The 5,210-nt window shown below is 52.2% G+C and overlaps 1 pseudogene; it reads left to right on the top strand.

Moving 5' to 3' along the window:
• The first annotated feature begins 4,443 nt into the window (after positions 1–4,443).
• LOC103269724 lies at positions 4,444–5,163 on the top strand (annotated as a pseudogene).
• Positions 5,164–5,210: the final 47 nt, after the last annotated feature.

Here is a 5,210-nt window from a genome sequence, read left to right as displayed (position 1 = left end):
GCAGAACTGCAGTCATTCCCTCCTGGGCCTGTGCACCCCACAGAGACCCACCTAGAAAGAGCCTCCACCCTATACCCCATAACAGCCGAGACCCAAGGCCTGCAGCTCAGTCCCAGTCTTCCCAGTGCACATATGGCAAGTGTGAGTGTCAGGGATAAAGCCAGAGGGAACAGGTGGGAGGTGGAAAACAGTCCGTGCTGAGCAGGTGGGTCCTGGTGGCCATTGCCCACCTGGGGCAAAGACAAGACGCTTCCCTCTGCTCAGGAGGCTGGAGCAAGGTGCACAAGCAGCTCCTCAGAACTGTGGGACCAAGATGGCAGGGAATGCAGGGTGAAAAGAGCAGTCACATGGCCATGGCATAACTGTCATGACCCTTATCCTGAAGAGAACTTTGATGGATTTGGGATAAGGACAACAGGTTGAGTTAAGGTCCCTGAATAATCATTAACTGACAGAAGGAGAGGGAAAATGAAATGAAAAGCAAGAACATATGGCACGCTACCTCAGGGTTGAGAAGGCAGGGGGCCAGAGGGGACACGCGCTGTGAATCTGAGAGCCCAGCATGGGGGTGTCTGGAGGGGAGACAAGGGTCCAGGACACTGCTGCAGGTGACCCTGGAGACTGAGAGGGGAGGGAGCCTGGGGATTAAGGAAGTGAAATGGTTAAGGCAGGCCTCTCAGCCAACCTATTTTGCATTCCAGCCTCCAGAGTCTATTCAGAACTGTCCTGATTTCTTTTTTTTTTTCCAGAGTCTTACTCTGTTACCCAGGCTAGAATGCAGTGGCACACTCACAGCCACCACAGTCTCAACCTGCAGGGCTCAGGTGATCCTTTCACCTTAGCCTCCTAAGTAGCTGGGACTACAGGCACGTGTCACTATGCCCGGCTATTTTTTTTTTTTTTGAGTTGGAGTCTCACTCTGTCGCCCAGACTGGAGTGCAGTGGCACGCTCCCAGCCACCACAGCCTCGACCTGCTGGGGTCAGGAGATCCTCCTGCCTCAGCCTTCCAAGTAGACGAATCTACAGGCACACGCTACTGCGCCCGGCTAATTTTGTATTTATTGTAGAGACGAGGTCATACCAAATTGCCCGAATGGGTCTTAAACCCGCAGACTCAGGCAATCCACTTGCCTTGGCCTGCCAAAGTGCTGGTATTACAGGCTGAGCCACTGAGCTCGGCCATAATTTTTTGATTTATTGTAGAGACAAGGTCTCACCAAGTTGCCCAGGCTGGTCTCGAACCCCTAGGCTCAGGTAATCCTCTTGCCTCTGCCTCCCAAAGTGCTGGGGATTATAGGCGTGAGCTACCACGCCAAGACTACAGTCCCGATTTCTAAAGCCCTCTCCTAAAGGAGACAGGAGAGTTTATATTGAGGAGGCATTCTGTTAAACAAGCTCCACCCTGTGCCTTCCAGGCTGGGAGTCCTAGTCTGAAGTGAGAACCAAGCATGTTCCCGACACGGTGTTGGGGACTGAGAAAGTTCCCCTGCCCCACTGGGAGGACACAGACCTGGGCATGGCTGGATGCCAACCCTGGGTGTCATCAGAGTTCAGGAAAGGAAAAGATGGATGGAGGCTAAGAAAGACCTGCAGTGGAACTGGAGCTGATCCCCCAGAGCAGACAGGAGAAAGGGGACAGGTGAAAGGAAAGAAGGGGGCGTTCAGGGGTTGGAGAAGGAAAGCCATGAACCTACAACGGGGATGAGCGGAGCCGGGTCCAAGGTCAGTGAAGGGCCCAGAGCTGGAGGCTAGAGCATGGAAGCAAAGTCAGGGTGGGGAGAGCTGCGTGAGGTTATGGGGAGTCTTGAGTGCCAGCCAGGCCAAGGAATCTAAATTTTATCCTGCAGAAAATGGGAAGTCACTGGAAGGGTCTGTGGCAAGAAGGAATGCGGTGAAATTGATGTTCTCAGAAGACCAGTTTATAGCAGCAGGATGCAGAAGAATTAACAGGCTCTTGCCGAAAATCAAGTAACAAGTGATTCACACTAGAATAAGGGTGAGGGGGATAGGAAAGGAAAGAGAGAAGAATCTGTAGGCTTGGTCATTCCCTGAATTACACTGGAGTTAACACTTATGGGATCTACATTGCAGGAGAAGGCAGACTCAGGGACGACCTGGGGATTTCAAGCCTGGGCAGTTGGAAAAATAATGATACTCCAAAAGAAGCAGGGATGCGGGCCAGGCTTGGTGGCTCAGTCTGTAATCCCAGCATTTTGGGAAGCTGAGGTGAGTGGATTGCCTGAACCCACGGGTTTGAGACCAACCAGGGAACTTGGCGAGACCTTGTCTCTACAATTAAAAAAAAAAAATGTGTCGGGCATGGTAGCATGCGCCTGTAGTTTTGGCTACTTGGAAGGCTGAGGCAGAAGAATCACTGGATCCCAGCAGGTCAACGCTGGGGTGGCCATGAGCGTGCCACTGCACTCTAGCGTCTACGATGGAGTGAGACTCCAACTCAAAAGAAAAGAAAAGAAAAGAAAACAGGGATGCAGAAAGGGGAAGCTGGGTAGAAAATGAAGTGGTTATTTCTCTGAAATACTCATCCAAGTGGAGGCCCCCTAGGACCACAGGTACTCCTGCGGGAGGGGACAGGGCCAGGGCTCTGAGGAGACCCCAGAATAGGAAGATTTGAGAGTGAAGGTATGGCTGGAGCCTTGGAATGGGCTCCCCAGGAAGAGAGTATCCAGAGAGCAAGGTGGGAGGAGAGAGACAAACACTAAGGACTGGGGACACACCAAGGACAGGGCAAGAGAGCAAGAAAATCTGGAAAGGGAGCGACCTGCCTCAAAGTGGGTAGCTCTTAGCTGGGCATAGTGGCTTACGCCTTGTAATCCCAGCATTTTGGGAGGCAGAGGTGAGAGGAATGCCTGGGCCCAAGGGTTCGAGACCAGCTGAACAACATGGCAAGACCTAGTATCTACAATAAATCAAAAAATTAGCTGGGCGTGATGGCACCTGCCTGTAGTTTCAGCTATTTGTAAGACTGGCGCAGAAGGAACACCTGAGCCCATCAGGTCGAGGCTGCAGTGGCTGTGAGCATGCCACTGCACTCCAGCCTGGGCAATAGAGTGAGACTCCAACTAAAAAAGAAGAAAAGAAAAGAAAAGTTAGCCAGGCGTGGTGGCATACACCCATGGTTCCAGCTATTTGGAAGGCTGAGGCGGAAGGATCACCTGAGTCCAGCAGGTTGAGGCTGTGGTAGCCATGAGTGTGCCACTGCACTCCAGCCTGGGCGACAGAATGAGACTCCAACTCAAAAAAAAGAGAAAGGTGAGAGCCCTCAACAATCTCAGAAGGTAGGAAACAGGTGAGAAGTGGTAGCCGTTTGGCAAATGACAGGTGATAGAAAGCCAAAACCAGTGTCTGCCCTGCCAGTGGGAAGCAGGCTCAGGAATGAAAGCACTAGCTATCCTGGAAGGAAGGGGACGTGGAAAGGAGACAGGTGGAAAAAATGGGGATAAGATGATCCGTGTAGGGAGCAATTAGACCCTCATTCTCCTCCCCCTGCCCAGTCAGCCAGGCAGCTGGGCTTCTGTCTCCCGACTTCTAAAGAAGCAGGTTTCTTTTCTGGAGAAAGTGAAGCAGAAAGACCAAGACTTAAGAATCCCAGCCGTAGCCAGGCTCAGTGGCTCAGCCTGTAATCCCGCACTTTGGAGGCTGAGGTGAGTGGATTGCCTGAGCCCACGGGTTCAAGACCCGCCTGGGCAACTTGGCGAGACCTCATCATCTCTACAATAAATTTAAAAACTCAGCCGGGCGTGCCTGTAATTCCGGCTACTTGGAAGGCTGAGGCGGAAGGATCGCCAGAGCCCAGCAGGTCAAGGCTGCGGTGGCCAGGAGCGGCCACTGCACTACAGTCTGGGCAACAGAGTGAGACTCCAACTCAAAAAAAAAAAAAAAAAGAATCCCAGGCACAGCAGAAGATGAGGATAAGGTACTGTCCTGAATACAGGAGGATTAAGAGGAACTTACATATCAAACCAACCCCTTTCCCCCAATCAGCTCCCAGAATTAGAATTAATGGCCAGGAATAAACTCTCCAGGACCAGGAGACTGGAGAATTTCTCCTTGAAGAAACTGAATTGCCAGCCGTGGTGGTTCACGCCTATAATCCCAGCACTTTGGGAGGACAGGATGAGAGGATTGCCTGAGCCCATGAGTTTGAGACCAGCCTGGGCAACTTGGCGGACCTCATCTCTACAACAAATAAAAAAAAAAATTAGCTGGGTATGGTGGCACATGCCTGTGGTTCCAGATACTTGGAAGGCTGAGGTGGAAGGATCGCCGGAGCCCAGCAGGTGGGGGCTGCGGTGGCCGGAAGCGGCCGCTGCACTCCAGTCTGGGTGACAGAGAGAGACTCCAACTAAAAAAAAAAAAACCGGCAGCCTTCTACATGTGCGGGGCTGGGCGGGCCTTCATCCTTCTCACCGAACTCCGCCAACATGGTGTTCAGGCGCTTCATGGAGGTTGGCTGAGTGGCCTATGTCTCCTTTGGAGCTCAGACCAGAAAGGTGGTCACGATTGTAGATGTTATTGGTCAGAACAGGGCTTTGGTTGATGGACCTTGCACTCCGTGAGGAGACAGGCCGTGCCTTTCTTTTTTTATTTTTATTTTTATTTTTTTTTCTGGAGTCTCACTCTGTTGCCCAGACTGGAGTGCAGTGACCGCTCCCGGCCATTGCAGCCTCGACCTGCTGGGCTCTGGCGATCCTTCTGCCTCAGCCTTCCAAGTAGCTGGAACTACAGGCGTGCGCTACCACGCCCGGCTGATTTTTTGATTTATTGTAGAGATGAGGTCTCGCTGCCCAGGTGGGTCTCGAAGCCGTGGGCTCAGGCAATCCACTTACATCAGCCTCCCAAAGGCGCGGGATTACAGGCTGAGTCACCGAGCCCGGCCAGGCCGTGCCTTTCAAATGCATGCAGCTCACTGACTTCATCCTCAAGTTCCCACACAGTGCCCAGCAGAAGTATGCGCAACAAGCCAAGCAGAAGGCTGATATCAATACAAAATGGGCAGCCACGAGATGGGCCAAGAAGATTGAAGCCAGAGAAAGGAAAGCCAAGATGACAGATTTTGATCGTTTTAAAGTCATGAAGCCTAAGACAATGAGGAACAGGATAATCAAGAATGAAGTTAAGACGCTTCAAAAGGGCCGGGCTCAGTGGCTCAGCCTGTAATCCCGCGCCTTGGGAGGCTGAGGTGAGTGGA

This window comes from Carlito syrichta, unplaced genomic scaffold (assembly GCF_000164805.1).
Source record: "Carlito syrichta isolate Samal-C Ts95f unplaced genomic scaffold, Tarsius_syrichta-2.0.1 Scaffold309471, whole genome shotgun sequence".
NCBI lineage: Eukaryota > Metazoa > Chordata > Mammalia > Primates > Tarsiidae > Carlito > Carlito syrichta.
The sequence above is the reverse complement of the archived record's forward strand: the minus strand, read 5'-3'. Positions and strand labels throughout refer to the sequence as shown.